The sequence below is a fragment of the Eulemur rufifrons genome, chromosome 18 (genome assembly GCF_041146395.1).
Source record: "Eulemur rufifrons isolate Redbay chromosome 18, OSU_ERuf_1, whole genome shotgun sequence".
Lineage (NCBI taxonomy): Eukaryota > Metazoa > Chordata > Mammalia > Primates > Lemuridae > Eulemur > Eulemur rufifrons.
Genome location: NC_091000.1, coordinates 10,216,821 through 10,235,713, shown reverse-complemented (window position 1 = coordinate 10,235,713; position 18,893 = coordinate 10,216,821).

Genomic DNA, 18,893 nt, shown 5'->3' with positions numbered 1-18,893 from the left:
CAAGAAAATTATTCTTAACTACTTCAGAAATGAGTTACAGTAAGAGACACAGAATCATCTGTTCAGGCTCTCAGTGGATTCCGAAAGGAGGAAAGTATAGGGAGAAGGGAAGGAGAAGCAATGAAGCTCTCCGGCAGGTTTCAGCACACTTAAGATCACTGGCATTTAAATCCTCTGCTCAGTGATATAGAAATACGAAACCTCATTTGCCTCCTCATGCTTAAAACGTATCCAAAGTCACCATCACCCTCCTCCAGCTTCTACCCCAATCTACGAACAGCTAATGTCCCCAGAAATCCCTTTGGCCAGGCTACTACACCATGTACTTAAAATGAGTTCTGAGTGGCTTTTAAAATCAAGTCCCAACTCATGTTTTTGGCTTTAAAGCACCTCATTGTGGCCTTATTTATTCATTTATTTATTTTTGAGATGGGGTCTCACTCTGTTGCCCAGGCTGGAATGCAGTGATGAGATCATAGCTCATAGGAACCTCAAACTCCTGGGCTCAAGCGATTCTCCTGCCTCAGCCTCCCAAGTAGCTGGCACTAATTTTAAAAATATTTCTGTAGAGACAGGATCTCACTATGTCTTATTTGCTTTTAAAATCCCCTCTATCACATCACCATCTGTCCCAGTCTGTTCCATCTCCTTGTGGCCTCTGAAATGGCATCATTACTCCCTGCCCTTGGCCATGCTCTTCCCATAGTGGCCTCACAGAGTGGGCACAAGGCCACACCTGGTGCCACACTGCCAGGTTTGACCCAGGCTCTGCCTCTTTGTGTTATGCAACTTCTCTCTGCTTTAATTTCCTTACCTTCAAAACGTATGTAATAATAGTAACTACCCTCACAGGGGATGACAATTAAACGACAGTATATGTATATATAAACTTAGAACACTGCCTACACATAGGAAACATGACATGATACACTATAAATATTTTATCTCTTCTCTTCTTCTTGCTTCATTCAACCCACCAAGTCTCACCTCTCCCATTTACTCAGCTATGTGTCCTTATTTCCCTAAAGTCACTAGAATGCCACCATTCAGGATGCGAACTGCACATTATTTTATGTGGACTAACCTTTCTCTCCACACATACCACTTCATTTGTGAAATTCCCAGAGAGGGATGTCTCCTCAGGTTCCATTGTTTCTGGAACGCCTTTGTGCTTTCTCATTTTGTGTTCTGCATTTGGTGTAAAGCACACCAGAGGGAAGAGTCTTTGCTAAGAAGTCTGATGCCAATCTGCAGGAGGACAGGCTGGGGTCTGGGGATATGAATCTGGGAGTAGGAACTACCTCACCTCCTGCCTCTGCGAGCACACAAAAGCTGTGCCAAAGCCTCATGCCTGCCTCTCAGGATGGCTGGGAATTTGGAAATGGGACAACAATGATGGTCAGGGATGACAGAGGACTTCTCTGGAGCAACCCTGGCCTAGAAGTGGAGCAAGTGGCCCAGACTCGGGAGCGGGACATACAGGTGGGGCCAAGAAGATTTGGGCAGGTGGATAAAGTGGTCTCCAGCCATGAGGATCACATGCCTCCTAAATGCTGGGGATGCTTCATTGTAGTATACAGTGCCACAGGTCAGCATCACTAGGAAAAGCTGCTGCTTGTGACATATCCTGGGGATATGACATGGGGAAGAAGTTGGCCAGAAAGCCTTTATGACTCACATCTCCTATACCTACTACATTGTAATGAGAATTGTAATGTAAAATGAGAAAAAAATAACAAAACATTTGACCATGTTTGTTCAATACTTGCATATTTGCTAATAAGTGGTGAGGGTCAAATTAAAGGACAAAATTTATGGGAAAAAAGTCACTTATTAGCGGGTGTCAAATTGGAAATTCCCTTGTTTATTAAGAAATCTTTAAAAGATGGCATCTTTCTATTTTGGGAAGATTTCCAGAGTAGAAACGCCCTACTTGCTAGTTCTATAATTTTAGATAGCTCAATGTAAGACAATTGTAGTATATTTGAAAGCATATTAGCTACATTTTAGAGGATGAGGGTTTGAATCCTGATTCTACAAAGCACCAGTTGGGGGTCCTTCTTTAGGCCAACCTATCTCTCCTAGCTGCAACTCCTCACCTGCAAAATGGAGTCAATACAACCCGCTTCACGGGGCTGTGAAAGCTGAACAAGATAGTAAACCTGGAAGGATGGTGTATACTGCAAAGCACTATTCAAACTGGTAGAGCTATCACTGGTAAAGCACAATAAAGACAACTATAATGTTCACTTTTCCTGCTGCAGCCTAGTGGCTTCCAACTTTTCTTGTAAATATAATTGCTTTTAAGATGACTTTTTAGAAGTAGAGGAAGTAGGAAATTATTTTTATGTGATAGAATATAGCATAGTGGACAAAAATTACGGGCCAGACAGCATTTAAAAGTGAGGAATCTGATAGACCGGGGTTTAAATCTCAGCTCCTTCAATTACTATCTAGGTCGCTTTGAACAAGTCACTTATCTAATCCTCATTGATAACATAGCAATAGTACCCTTTCTGGATTGCTGTGACTGTAAATGAGGTAAATATATATAAAATGGTTAGAGCAGCATCTGACACAAGTTGAGTCCCTGCTGAGGGATGCCTTTCACTGTTACCGGTGGCATCAAGGATGCTTTAGACACCCAGATGCTCACTGAAGCTGACACGGGGGATGGAGTCCACTGGAGAGTCAAGGCTTTTAGGAATGCTTCCTGAAACCACAACTGTCTTGAGAAGAGGTCACCCTCTGAGCATCCACAAGATACCAACGAGTTAGAGAGAATGTATTGCCCCATTGCCTCTGAAGACAGATGAAGGCCTGGGGTTTGGTAGCAGGGAGAGGGGGAGACGGTCGTAGTATGACCGGGCCCAGGAGGTGCAGGTACAGAGGCGCTGAGGAAGGCAGAGCAAACCACTCCGAGAAGGTGGGGTGAGAAGTGCCGAGGACAAGGAAACATTGAAAGGGAAAATGAGAACCGCTACTCACTTGCAACATGGGGCTTTCAGCTTTTGCTGCCTGTGCTGTGGGTAACGCATACTATGAAAATAATTTATTTTGAATGAGTTGAAATAGTATCAACATAATTAATTTACAGATACACAAGTGTACCCCGTTTTGCAGATAACTGAATATATTAAACCTACTGTTGAAGTTGGTAAAGTTGTGAAGCATTGTTTGCTTTATTAAAAGTATCCCACAATACACAGAAATGGATTGACCTCAAGGTGCTTTTACATATTAAACTTCCCAAATCTTATTCAGAATAAAATTCAATGGTAGAAAATAAGATGTATATATTACCTTGCAGATAATCTTTCCTATTGAAAATAATTTACAATCTATTATTAGTTTCTTGTTAGCCTAAGAATCACAGAAAGTCTTCTTTATGTTAAAACATAGTTGTGTTGAATTGTCTTTATTGTATGCTCTATGGGCTTTTCTTTCTCCAAAAGTAGAAAGAACACCATGTTTGGTGATAACATAGCTGTATTACTAGATGGAAGTGCTTTAAATTTTGTAAGCCTCACTCTTTTAACCTGAAAGCTGGGGTTATGAGAACATATTGTACTGGCTTTACTCTTTTATGTTGAGACAGAGAATATAATGCTTATGGAAAAACTTCACAGAAACTTAATCTGTGGTGGTGAGTTTTGGTGTTATATCAATGGAAGGACAGAGCATAAGAGCCATTTGTGACTTGGGGCAGATCATCTCATCTTGATGCACGCTTTTTTTTTTTATTTTTTCCTTTATTATTTATCTATAAATTAGTTTTATGCATACAACCTGAGAGGGTTTTGTGAAGTTTATCAAGGTAATATTTATAAACTTCCTGAAATCCCAAGCTGAAAGACAAAATGTCATGTAATATTACTTGTCTAAAAATGAGACCCTTTGTAAGCCTTAATTATAATTTTAAATTCCCTTACAGTAAGGGATGTGAATCAATCAAATATAATGAGTACTATTTTCACTTTATAAGCTTTTTAGGGCCCAAAACTGAGTTGCTCAGTTTTTTTTTTCCACTGTATAGAGCCATTCAAATTATTGTTGATGATGATGATAGTAGGATTACTAGCAGCAGTAGTAGTAGCAGTTGTGATAGTAATAGTATTAACAATATAATTGCCCATGTCCTGGCATGTACCACTCCCTTTTCTGGGAATTTAAACAAGGGGCTGTCATTCATGGTTACTGACAGGGCTCAAGGCACAGCTCTGCATGGAGAAAATGTAGCATTAGACCAGGCCACATTCTGAGAAGCCAGGATCTGGAGCAGGGCAAAAGTAGTGACACTAGGGCTTGAAAGTCACAGAGGACTTGGGTAGAAGTCACTGCCCCTCTCAGATCATGGCAGTGATTTTATTTGTTTGTTTGCTTGTTTGTTTATTGTTTATAACAACTTGGGGTGCTTTTGGCCCATCTTGACGGTCCTGCCCTTCAGATAAAATCCCCAGTAGGTTTAAATTTCTTGTTATTGAATAGAATTACCCTATCCGTTTAAGATCCAGTAGTAGCCAGTGGAAAATAGAGTCACATATCCTACGGTGACTGGAGAATTTTGGAGGAATGTTCTGAAGTCATCAAGAATACAAACCATGTTCTATGGACTTATGTCTTAATATCTGTCACCTAGTACAGTATACAACTTATACACTGCAATAAATATACATAGACATGTGATGTCATCCTTTAATGTCCTGTTTTCTTCTGTTGGTGGAATCAGGCCACGCAGAGAGGGATGATTTTCTCTAATTCTTTCTTAGATTAACGTCTCCAGGTTTTCTTTTTCTTTTTTTTTTTTTTGCATGATAAATAATTTAAGCCACTGTGTCCAGTTCCCAGATTTGGCGTATGTTGTAGAGTGGGCATACATTTTACTGTCTAAACTAAGACACTTCCAAGAATGCACAGAAGTGTGAGTGTCAGTTGTGCCAAGACAATAGGCATCGTGTCCTGGGGCCAACAGTTATGTGTGGTTACCCTAATGATGTGCCCTTGGACTGTAGGGGAGGCCATGCCTTTGGCTATTCTCTTCCATGCCTTAATGAAAGTAGATTTTACTTACGTTTCTGAATAATTCTTCCTCAATGGATTTTATAATAATTGAATCACACTCTAACTGCATAAAGGACCTTGCTATTGAAAGGAATCCTGCGGTGATTCCTATTGCAAATTGGATAATGGTGACCCCGAATTTCTCTTTTGTAAGCATTGTTATAAGTTGAAATTACTTAGCTTCTAGTACATCTCTATAATAGCGCCTAATAATAGCTCTGCAAAGAATATATGCAAACTAATTTCCTGACAAAACATCTGGAGTCATCCTTTACTCTTCCCTTTCCCTCAAGTTCCACAACCAATCTGTCAGTGAATCAAGTTGGGTATTCCTTTAAAATACATGCTGAATCCTGTCTACTCACTCCCCCCAAGACCAAGCGAGCATTACCTCTCATCTTATCTACACCTGTAGCCTAGAGTTCTGCCTCACCTGTAAACTAATCTCTGGAGATTATTTTAATCACAGGTCAGATCGTTATTCCCACTGGAAACCATGTAATGGCTTCCCATCACATTTAGAGTAAATTGAAATGTGTTACTATTGCCTGCAAGGTCAAGGTCTTACCTAGTCTGACCCTGGCTGCATTCCTCACAAATCTCACTAGAGCACACCCAGCATGAGTCAGCCTTAGTTCTTTGGCACTTGGCGACTGCATTGCTCACACCTTTGACTTCATTTAGTTCTCTGGTCAAAGATCACCTCTTCAGGGAGAGCACCCCAGATCATTCTATCTGAAAGTTAAACCTCTCACCTCTTCTCCTGCTTTATTTTTCTTCATAGCACTTAAATATTTTGGGGTTATATTATTTGTATTTATTTATTTTCTGTCTTTTTACGTAAGCCACAACCTCCATGAAGGCAGGGGCCATGTCGGTTTTGGTTCTACTTTATCTGAAGCATCTATATAAATGCTTCCATATAGTTGGCATCTATTCATATTTGTTGGGTGAGCATATAGATAAACGAATATATGTAAGGGTATACATATTAGGCCAAATCTCAGGTGGAAAACTTCAAAACCAATATCAAGCTTTAAAATCTCCTTCTCATTCAATCTTTTTCCCTTGGGGTGGGAGGAGAGCAGTGAGTAAATGGCCAAACACTAAGGAACTAGAGGAGTAACGCAGCAAACACTGAAGACTTGAAGGTAAGAAAGGAGAAACTGTACTGTTTGTATTATTTTAATGTGAGGCTTTAATACATTTGAGTGTTCTCATTGAACTCATTGTTCTTTTTAAGGAATAGAAATTCCCTGCTTCTCATCTCTGCTTAGAAGATGGGCTTCCTGCCATGCCCTAAAGATCACCAGATTAGTTCTTTGGTGGTTAATGGAAGGCAAGACCTTCCCTAAGTGAAGACCTGCCTCGGAAGTTTCCCTGCCCCTGGTTCCCGGTAGATGGAAGCAGGCAAATGCTAGCGGCAGTTCTCCAGCGGATCTCAATTGCCCTGAAGCTGCCCGGGGAGGAAGGCCGATCTCTAAGTGGTGAAGGCCCAACCATTTAGTGCTTTATAGACCATAGACTATTGCACTCGGAAGCAAATAGGCAGGCGTACTGACTGCAGAGCACTGATGGGATGTGCTCCCTGCGGCTCCATGCACAGTAGCCAAACGACCCCACGTTCCGCCCTGGCTGTAGCTTCTGGCTATGTTCCAAGGGAGAGCAAGTTGCTTAACCTGAACAACAGAATGAAGTTGTACAAAGCCTGGCATCACTTTCTAAGTTAGAAGCATACTTTAGTGCAGGATGGATCTTTTGACAGAAAGCAAGGTGTTTTACACCTTTTAGTAATCACTTTTAATCAAGATGCCTCCCTGCCAAACAGAGAAGTTATTAAGGCTGTAAACTTTCCAAATAAATTTTGACAAGTTTGTTTTTCGAAAAATCAGAATTGCTATTGCTCGTGTCTGAACAGAGCTTTCAAAAGAACTTTACAGACAGAGTTTTAAGAGCCCAGGTGAAGTTTTATTTTAAAAGTTCCACAAGTGCATCATAATTTGCTAATTAATACACAATTTCTATAGTTTGCCTGTACTGTGTATCTTTGCTGTTTTCTATGTTAATGAATATTCACACACTTGGTGACACGGTAGTGTTTAAGCTTGAATGTATAGCAGTGCATTGAAACTGAATCACTTTCCCTTTGATTTTGGGAATGTTCAAAAATATCCCTTCAAAAATGAGCAAAAGAGAAGGATCTGTCACCATCCAGAGCCCAGTGATCTGCGCATTATGTTTGGAAATATTAGTATCTAAATGTAGTAATACTATTTTCCCCTTATCTTATGCTTTCTAAGTTCCTTCTGCATATTGATCCTCACAACAGCCTTAGCAGAGGAGGAGACAGAGGCTCAGAGAGTTTAAGTATTTAGGCCACAGACGTTAAATTAGCAGTAGGGTGGAACTAGGTTGCAAATCATCTGACGAATCTTCTCACTGCTCTGTGTCACCTCCTTACCAATGTTCCCCATGTGTCTGTTTCTCCTAGCACTTCTGTCTGTCTGTACAAGGTACCTCTGTCAAAACTGCTGTCTCATAGACATAAGCTACATAAGCTGTGTCTTATGTAGACCTCAGCTTTGGTCTACATAAATTCTAAATGAATTTGTAATTCACTTAGAAATGACCTCCGATCGCAACATCAGAACACATAGAAATTAAATCATCCAAAGATACATAACATTAAGAGTCTTTGTAAAAACTCTGAGACATTAAGAATAGTTTCTAAATGTGTAAGTGTGTATACATCTCTAAAACTGTTAATGAAACAAATGTTTTACTTAAGCATGAGCAATAAGATTGCTCTCAGCATAGTTCTATACAGAGTCAGTGAACTTTTAATGGCAACAAAGATTCAGATGTCTTAAGCAAGTACATTTTTATTTTGTGTATGGCACCTGGACATATCAACAAAATATTTTTATCTGAATTATGTAGATGCATTAATTTAAAGAGTGATATTCTGGGAATGTATTGTCCAATAAGGTAGTCAGTAACCACATGCAGCTATTGAGCACTTGAAACGTGACTAGTCTAAAGTGAGATGTTCTGGGAATGTAAAATACATACCAGCTTTTGAAGACTTCATACAAAAGAATGTAAAACCTCTCATTCATAATTTTTACATTGATTATACACTGAAATAATACTTTAGACATATTAAGTAATATATATTAAAATTAGTTTCACTTGTTTCTTTTTATTTCTTAAACTGTAGCTACTAGAAAATTTAAAATTACCCATGTGGCTTACAGTATATTTCTACAGGGCAATGCTGCTCTAGAGGATATCAAAGCTATCTAAGACATGGTTTTCATCCTCGATAGAAGATTAGATGAGGTTTGTATATGGGAAACAGTGATCAGTGGCAGGATATATCTGTTTAAGGGACAAGTGATTGGTAAAAGAAAATAGCATCTCTGAATCAGGTCAAAGAAGGGGAAAATCAGTGTGGTCTACAGTACGTGGGCAAAGTCGGATGGTCAGGGTTGCAAGTGAGCTTTGAACAGGGTCAGGAAAGGAAGGACATGGCACCAATGTCAGTGTCCAGCTAAGGCAAGGAAAAAAATTAGCAAATGGAAAAAGGACAATGAGGACAGAAAGAATAATTGCTAATAAGAAATGAAAGGTTTTTTCCCTAGTTTTCTCTCCAGATCTCTGTTAATCAAATGTTGGCAAGTAAAATGTGCAAATTTTAGGAAGCTGTTCCACCCATGCTTTTCACTCCTTAAAAGAAATAATGTTTGTTAACCACAACTGAAGTTCTCTCTGCCTGTTTCTCTCTTCTGAATTCAATTTACCCCTGTATTTCCACAAAATCACCCAATCTGGAACAGCTTTGCAAATCATTATGGGTTCTCAGGGTTACAGGCCTCACTGCTCTATGCATTTGTCCAAATTTCTGCAAGTAGAGAGATAACCTAAGGACACAAAAATTAACACATGTAAATTAATCACTGATTCTAGTTTGGATTAGGAAATCAATGAGGAAAGTATGTAAATTTTTAAACTTAAATTAAAAAAGACATACACCCAGAAGAGGTGTAACTGATAATCTGGCTTGTTTCAATAAGAACATGTGCTGAAACCATATGTCAAAGAGAGCACCAGAAACCTAATCCATAAGAAATGTTTTGTTTTTAAATTTGGGATCAAAATGGTAGAGTGAAAGCTATGTTTTATTCCTACTCTCAGAGAGTCGTCTAATTTATATGAAACACCAAAATAACGAAGTTGTTTCCGGGTTATTGGCCTCTTAATCTTGTATATTAATTCAGGTAATGCACCACTACCACTATCTTCTATTTAATTATTTTTATTTATGTACCATTAAACTCCATTTCCATTACTTTTAGAGTATCAAAAAAGGACAAACCCCGGGTATTTGGGCAGTGCCATCATCTCATTTACAATTCTCAGAAGACCCTTTTCTTGGTGGAGAATACAAATGACAGTCCTTGACGTTCTTTAAAAGTGGTTTTTATTTCTTTAATTAGGAGTTTCAGGCAGGCCCTTCTGCTTGAACCCTTAACATTTTCAGACACTTCTGCCTCGCTTCCCAGCTGACTCTTCCTAAGTTTGTGCTGAATACATTCTTGATTTGCAAGAAAGCTGCTTTCAGGCCCTTTCATATTATGCTATAATCCCTTGGTAATTACAAAGTCTCTCTCCACAACAATAGGCAAATCCAGGAGGAATTCAGTAGCTATGCCTCACACATAAAACTGCACTTGGACATCTCCCTTGAATTTGCCTCCCAGGGGCCCCCAACTTAGGAAACAGCCCTGTTAGAAATGCCAAAACAGAGGAGCTCAAAGGTTATGATGACAATAACTTTGTGTCAGTGGAAAATACTGGTTAAATAAAGTATGGCAAACCAACTTTCAATGAAGTAGTTCATTTACCAGTGGATAAATCCTAACTATAAAAGGCTTGGTTTTAGGATAGCAGAATCCACACTACTTAACACTCCGCAGATAACAATTTCAAGTCATGGGGAGTTTATACTTCTTTTCCCTCACTGTGCTTTCCTGTAATTATTTGCATACTTTTCTCTTTTTTCTTCCTTTTTCCTTTTAGTCACTGACATGAAAACTATATTACAAAGTTTCTAGTGCCACAATCTCAAGAACATCGAAATATTATTTGTCTGATATTATTGTCTAATTACTCTGTGTTTCACTATTGACAACTTATCTTATTACTAAGCATCATTAGTTGATCATAATTATTGATTTAGGTTGGAGTTTTATAACGTGGTTTTCTTTTCTTTCTTTCTTTTTCTTTTCTTTCTTTTTTTTTTATTTGCCAAAAATCACAATGAAATATATGGTTTCCAGTACTTCAACACATTGGTATTGTGGATAATTTTTAAGTCCTCACTCACCAAAATGTAAAGTATCCCTAAATCGTTCTGTTCTAATAACAGATATATGGCACATTTCCTATGATTATACTGAGAATCAAAGATTGCGATCTAATATGTAGGTAGTGAAAAATGTAGAGCTTTTTCTCTCCCACATTAAGGTAAATTTAAACTGTTTCAGTCATATAATAAAGGACTTGCCTAAAAATCAAGAAAGTAGAAAGCAAAGAAATACTATTTTATGCTTTTAGGCATATGCATTTTTTTAATCTTCTCTTCCTAATTAGACAGTGAATTTTTGAGGAACTGATTAATGTTCTTTTCCGTCCTTCCTATTCTGTTCAACATCTAGGCACTGAACATTATGCATGATACTGCCTACTTCATGGTTTCTCATTACACTGGGGATTTCATGTCAATGTTGTTCCTAAGCCAGTTAGAAATACAAACAGAAAATTAACAAAATCATATTTTTTAAAAAGGACAGCAGATAGGAATACAATATTTTGCTTCTGCCTCACTGTAGGATGAAGTAAATGCTGGGATTTTTCAGACAGGATTATGTGGTGAGATTTAAGTGAACTTCATTTTGTAGTCCCAAGAATCTTTGACAGGTGAGGGACATATCAATAATTCCAATAAGAATATTGAACTATATGTACACATACAGGTTTGGGGAACCAGGCCTTATTTGTCCCTTCAGATCCTCAGAATTTACAGGGTACCACAGCAGATTTTTCAACGAATCACAAAATAAAATGCCAGATGGATGCTACAAGTCCTAGGCTGACAAGGACCTGGGACTTATCCAGACACTAGACTGTAAGATTAAAGAAGACCTAAGGTCCACCTGAAGTGGGGGTAAGTCAAGGCCAAGAGGCACATCCTGGGCCAGTTCTGTCCCTGTTAACCAATTAAGATGATGCAAAGAAAACAATATAGGACAAAACTCTCAAGCCAAGCATAGAGCTGGAGAAAGAGTTAAATGTAATAATTAAACTTTGATACAAAGTTTAATCTAAGTCTAAGTAGCAAAGAAAAACAATTTACTATAAGCATTATATACTCAACCCAATGGACTTTTCAATAAACCATTCAAGAGGGGGAAATGTACAAAAATATTTTTCCACTGGCAAATGCTTGTTAAATCTCCTAAAGCAAGTTTTCACTTTACCCCTTGCTTCTAAGAGTGCTCAGCTCAATCCTATAAATTGGTTGAGGTGGGGAAAAAAACAGTTCCTTAGGATTTTGTAAGCATTTCACTTTTATTTTTAGAAAAAAAAGATTATTTTTCAAAAGCTGCAGGTGTGAGAAAACTAATATTGAAAGTCCCCCGTCAACTGTTTTATACCTTACCCCATTAGAGTGTCTTTGGACTAAAACAAATTAGATGAGAAACACAGATCTTGTAGCTTCAGATACTCAAAAGCTTATTATGGCTGCAAATGAGTAAAATATTACAGCCAACAGGCCTATTAGATTAGAGAACAAATCTACCTTGTGCTCAAATGTAAAAGTAACCCCATTATAGCTTCTAGAAGCAAGCAATGTGTGCTAGCCTTCTGCATGGGCTCCCGTTTAACCCACACTTTAAAATATAGTTTCAGTTTTCAATTTTAATTACTAAACAACAATGAAAGTCTTTACTTATGGGAGAAAATTCTCAAAATAATACCGAAGAGATGGTTATTTTGTTTAATATTTCCATTCATATGTAAAGATCACAATCCTTCCCCAAATCCTGCAACATTACATTTACACTTAACTCTCTCCAAACAGATTCTGAGATACACCTTCAGTTTACCAGAAGTACATGACACATATTTAGTGCAAGATTTTATAGAAGACTCATGTGCAACCAATATTTTTTTTGGATTATCTACAAGGGTAAAAAGCAAATGAAATCTATATTCATATATGGATTTGGATATTTGGGACAGGCTAGGCTCCCAGCTGAAATATGACCTTAGGATCATTTTTATAACTCCTATAGAGAAGTAATGTTTGGTTCCACAAGAAGTTGTTTCAGAAAGAAAGGTTTCAGAAAGAAATGTGTCCTTTTGACAGATTGCTCACACACACAAACACACACACACACACACACACACACACAGTTTGCCTGACAAATAAGCATACAAATGATGATTAAAGGAGATTGAATCATTTGCTGCTCAGGTTTGCCAAGCCTTGTGGTAGGTACTTTAAGGAAATGAAAAACAGTAAGGAACCACACTCAGGATTAGAGCTTAAAAAGGAAGCCAAAGTTAGTGGATTCCCAATGTTGCTCTTGTGTTTTCACCTTTGAGACGATTGTCCTTTCATTTTCTTTACTGAGTTTTTACAGAGTTGGAGATTGTTATTGTCTACTCTGAACATATTTTAATAACAAAGTAACACCAATTCCTTTATTCTCCTTTATAAAGCTTATTTTCCAATAATTCATTTTTTTATTGTATTTGTTTTCTGGGCTCTTTCAAGGGTTCCAAATCATTTTTGAGCATGAACATAAATAAACCCAGCCTTTGGACTAATATTAAGAATAGTGGAAAGAATTTTCCTAGTTGTGGCATGCTATCTCCTGCATGTTACTAAGTATCAAAGAAAGTTAGAATTGGGTGTAAATCCCAAATACTTCATGTTGACATGAAGAAACTGAGGCTCAAAGGGACTATATGATGTTCTCAAAGTTAATGACAGAACTGAGAATACCATAAACACATTTTGAATCATCATTTAACATTTCTTCTGCTATATCACACCCTCACTTATGGTAACATTGCAAATTAATGAAATATATGTATGTTTTTATCCTTGGACAATTTTTTGATGAAATGGTATTTTCACCAAACAAATATTCTTTTCTTGTTCCAGAGTAGACGTGATATTCTCTCTGTAAGAAGTTTTCTTGATACAGATAAAGCTATTTCTCCGATATGTTTGAAAGTGATCAAAAAGAAAAGATCTTCACTATTAACACTTACTAAAAACTGGAGGGAATATAGTGTTATACTCACTATGCATAATTCCTTACAGAGTTTTAGTAAATAAACATCATCTACAAACTTGCTTAGCACCCAAACTCACCCAAGTCATTGACAGAAGTTATTAAATGTAGAAAACCAGAGACAACCCGGAACTGCATCTTGTACATTGTAGCCTCATAAGGTAATGCAGATCTTGGGAGAAACAGGGCAGTGACTGGGAGAGCAAGGGGAGCTGCCCCTACTAATATGGATCTTAAGGGAATAGCGAGGGCTTGGAGGAGTGAGACAGTGTCAGTCAGAGTCAGGGACTTGGGTGCCCATGTTATAGCAAAGTAAAGCCTCAAATGGAATTCAGAGATTGGGTCAGTAGCCAACAGGCTGAAAAATCAATGACAGAATGACTTGAAACAGAGAATAGAAGGATATCAGAGCAAATCCTTAAGACAAGTGAAACTGTGGTGAATATTTTTCATATTTCTGGGGCAGCTTGGTCAGGCATCTGATCCATTTAAAGACTCCGAGTGAACCACTAGGGCAGCAAAGATGAATAAGACACCAATTTCAGTTTAGGGGTTGAGGAAGGGACATGTGAGAAGACAACCCACAATCAAGTCATTGTATGAAAAATTGTGCCACAGAGTCTGTGTCAGTTTCCTATTGCTACTGCAACAAATCTAGAGGCTTAAAATAATACACATTTAAGAGTTGATAGTTCTGGGGTTAGAAGTCAGAAATGGGTCTTACTGGGCTAAAATCAAGGTGCTAATAGGGCTGTATTCCTTCTGGAGACTTGAGAAAACATCCATTTCCATGACTTTTCTGGCTTCTGGAGGCTGTCTTCCTTATCTCCTGGCCCATTTTTATCACCCGAGCCAGCAAGGAGCACTTGAGTGTTTTTCATGTCACATCACTTGATGGGGATGTCCTGGGTGATCTGAGAAGATTTCGCATGAACCAAGGTTGGTAGAATCTTGCACAATGACATGATGAGTATGAGATTTCCACACAAATGGTGTATACATTGCCGGGCAGGGAGAAAGGATGGATTCCAGGCAGACAGCCTTGGACAAAACAGAGTCCAAAGTCTTTCATCCATTGCTTCCTTGTTAAACATTCAAATCTGCTGTATAAGCAACTGGTCTGATGTTACTAGTCACTGTGCTCATTAATTGCACCTGCTACTCTCCTGGAGCTTTTCACAGACTAATATCACATTTCCATACCAAGCCAAATATGAAGGTTAGGCTATCTGATCTATTCAAAAGGTTCATTCTTTTCTCTCTTTTTAAAGATGAATACAGTATTTTCTCTTGTTTAGAGTTCAATCGTTTCATTATTCACAAGGCCTGAATAATACAATAATTAGAAACAATGCTGAAATACAATCTGTTGCCTCCTTAAGTCAACAAAGATTTCCATCATCTGGTCCTATTGACTTGCATGCTCTATTTTCAAAGTAACCATCTCCTCCAGTGGCCTCTTTTGAGTTCTAAACCTCCCATCAGACCACCATCAAGGTAGAGGTTGACGGGATGCAATCAACTTTTATTTGCTTTTCATGTAAAGGGTCGACATTCTCCAGTCTGGGTGAGTGGCATGTGAAGGAGAATCAAAAGCAGAATTAACAGGGAGAATGAGGCGCAAGACTTAGGAAGCCCACGATCATCCTTTCTGACTGTCAACAATCTACAGCCTCCAGCCAGCTTCATCAGATTCCCTCTACACAGTGTAGGTTTGGGGACCTTCCTAGCCAACTATATGCACCAACAGCATGGAAGGATGCCAAGGACTGATTATACTCTCTGGACCCCAGAACAGCATGGAGTCTGGAGAGTATAATCAAAACTGCCGCCATTGCATAACTCAAAACTGTTATGTAATCATATTCCAGTCCAAAACTGATTTAAGATATCTAGATGGTTCCAGCTTAGATTGGATCCATTATTCCAGAAGTGTTCAGCAGGATGTATGAATCTAAGAGTTACACAGAGGTTTCTTCTCATTTAGGGGTCTCAGATCAAGCTAGATAATTGCAATGTTCCCCTGAGAGAGTTGATATTTTGTACTAGACTGAAACCTGTCTATTCTTAAAGATCCCTCAGGTATGAGCAAGCCACAAATTTAACTAAACCTCAAAGGTAATGTGACTAACCTCAAGGGAGGGACAAGGACACAATGAGGTTGGGGGGTGGTATCTAAATCCTTCCTCTTAAATGTTACTTTACACAAACTACTCTTTTAATTTTTTATTGTGGAAAAAATCTACTTGATATATATTATTTAGGAATATTTTTATGTTGCTGTTCTATAAAAACATATTTCTGTTTCTTTTGTGTTTTGTCCCCCCGAATATGTCCCTGCACTCTTGTGCTATTTCTTTGGATCCTTCCTCAGTGACCTAGCCTAATTTCCAAGGATAGTTGCATTCCCACTTGCTTTTCAGATTTCTTATTGCCCTGATTTTTGCAAAGTTTGTATTTTTCTATTGTTTTAGTCTTTTCTATGCATTGGGAATTTTGGCTATAGTAGAAGTTTCTCTTGAAAAGCAACAACGCCGTGAGGATTTATTTAACAAATCATCCAGAAAATGTATCCTACGATTGTTTACATCTCAACATTCACGGCAGTGTCCGAGGATGTTTGAGGAACCCTTGGTGTTTAAGCAAAAACTAATATTTAAATGGTGTCTGTCACCTGCCAAGCCCTGTGATGAGATCCAGGGATGTAACTGTGAGATATAAGTATGAGATGAGAGACTTAAGAATGAGTAAGATATGGTCCCTGTCACACAGAAAAAAGTCCAGAAAGGACACAGATATGCAAATAGTTATAATGCAATGTGATAAGTGCTTTTACAAATGTATGAACTAACTCCTTTGGGAACACAGATAAAGGAGCAATTAATTCAGCCTGAAGGAGTTCAGGGAAGCTTCAGATAAGAGGTCACATTTCAACTGGCCCTTGAAAGAAGAGTAGGACTTCACTGGGGATGTAAGGACATTGAAAAGATGGAAGGGAAAGAAGGAAAGTCTATAACAAGAAGGATCAGTATGGACAGGGGTTCAAGAAAGTTTAGGGCTCAGGACCTGGCCCATGATAAACTCCAATGAGTACTTCTGAATGAATGAATAGGTGTTTGAAGAATTGTCCAAGATCTTACATTCCTGTCTCAAAGTATGAGTATTTAGGTATAAGAAGAGGGCAAAGTTGCAGCAAGTTGCACACTACTCACAGGGGCTATTAGCTTGAGTTCCTCTGACCCACAGAGGGAATGGGGAGAGAGGCCCCCTAACAAATCTCACTCTTTCTCTTTTTGAGGAGCAATGAAGGGAGCAATGCAAAGGAATTACAACCTTAGCATTCCTCAACTTAGCACCAGGAGCTCTTTCTGTGCTCACAGGCAGCTAAAGGGCAATGATTTGAGCACTGGATTTTTAGCCAGATACTTAATAACTGGCTAAAGAGGAGGGGTGGGTGCAGAACTGCAGGTAGTCAGAACAGCAAATTAGAAGTGCTCTGAGAAAGGGAGCCTGTGAAATGGTCACAGTGGCTGGACTGCAGAGAATAAGGGAGAAGACAGCCATACAGGGTCTAGAAAAAGAGGCAGCAATGGCCAGACCCTGCACCACTGGGGAGAACAAGTTGAAAATACATGTCTAAGAAGAATGAGAAAATTTGAAGTGGTTTAAGTAAGAGGGTTTGCATCTCAAAATAAAAATCACTCTGCCTCATGAAGGCCTATAGACTGGGAAATATTTGTGAGGCCTGGTACTTCAGTGGCTACTGGGACAGAATTCTGTGGCAGTTGTTCAATCAAGAGGAGATGGTAGCTTGGAAGAGGGGGTGGCAGTGAAGTTGCAGAGAAATGGACAGATCTGAGAAAGATCTAGAAGATAAAATAGCAAGTGTAAACACCTATTACACATTTAAATATTTCAGTAAATAAATTAAATATTTATTGAAATATTTAAATACTTTCAATTAGGCTATTCAGTGACTCCTTGACCATTTCTCCAAATATTTACCAAGAACCATGTATTAGTCAAGCAAACTTGGCCAAGGCACCAGGGACACAGCTGAAGCCAGATCTAATGGAATTCATATTCTGGTGGACAGACAATAAAAAAAATAGCTGTATGGACAGGATAATTTCACACGGTGCTGGGAAGTGGGGCAGCAATAAAGTACTTTAGATCAAGTGGTTACGAAAGGTGTGTCCAAGTAGTAGACAGCTGAGGTCATCTGAGTGACAAGAAGTCAGCCCTCTGGGAATGGACCATATATACGCTCATCTTTGCATTAGGTTTCCTACCAGTCTCTTTACCATCTTGCTGATTTCTCCCATTTTCTGAGGATTCAAAAAGGTTTTTTTTTTTTTTTTTTAAACACTTGTCTATGTTCTCAGGAGTCTATCTACATTTAACTTCTCCGTGTCATAGTAGTGAAACCACTGGGGATCATAGGAAGTTTTGCTTCTTTCTGCCTCAGGGACAGAAGTGACTCCTATTAGTCTTGAAAAAATTAAAAAGAAACACACAAACTAAACACTATTCTCAGTCTGTACCACACAAATCCTTTTTAAAAGATGTTTGTTTAAACAAACTCTTGTTAAGACTGATTAAAGCTTTGCTATTTTCATTTAAAAAAATTCAATTAGCAGCTTAGTATACATTGAATTGCTGATTAATATAATTATTTGAACACCTTAAAATTAGTAATATTAGAGTTGTTATTTTACAGCAATACCAAGTGTCTAGAGAAGCCATTCTCCAAAGGGTTATAATTTTTAACTTATAGCTCTGTTAATTTTTAGAAATTTGTTTTGAGTTACTCATCTGACTCTTTTTAGAAGTTATTCTAGGTTGAAATCTTGAAGATATGTTGCATAGTAAGGATTAACAATGATTGGAATTCTTAAAAATTTGAAATCTGCAAAGGACCTATACTTAAGTCTTTGCATATACCTACATTTATATAGGTATATCTTTACAGATACATAATATATTTTAATATAGTAAATACCATATATTGTCTTAGAATACAATCAAATTGCTTTGGCTACTCTTATTATGGTATCTGTGATGTTCATTCTAATTTTCCATGTTCTTGTAGAGAAGGAATCTGAAACCTTGAGGGAAAAGAAAACACACAAATGCTATTAGAGTACACATTTTTGAGCAGCAGGAAGTCAGTAGTAAGTGTCAGAGATTGATCAGAATTGTGTTCTATATATAAACAATTGCCATCAGGTGTGCCCCGGTACTAGGTCATCCATGCACCCAAGCAGTAATTTGAGCAATTTAGAATTTCAGGCAGCCTGGAGAAAGAATAAATTATTGAAAAGTTTAACTTCAAGTGTAAAATGTTTCTTTCTGGCAGATTTCTCAAAGAAACAGATTCTGTCCTTTCATATTAAATTAGATTTGTTTATTGAATCAAACTTTTTTAATAATTTATTTACACACACACAAATGTGTTGA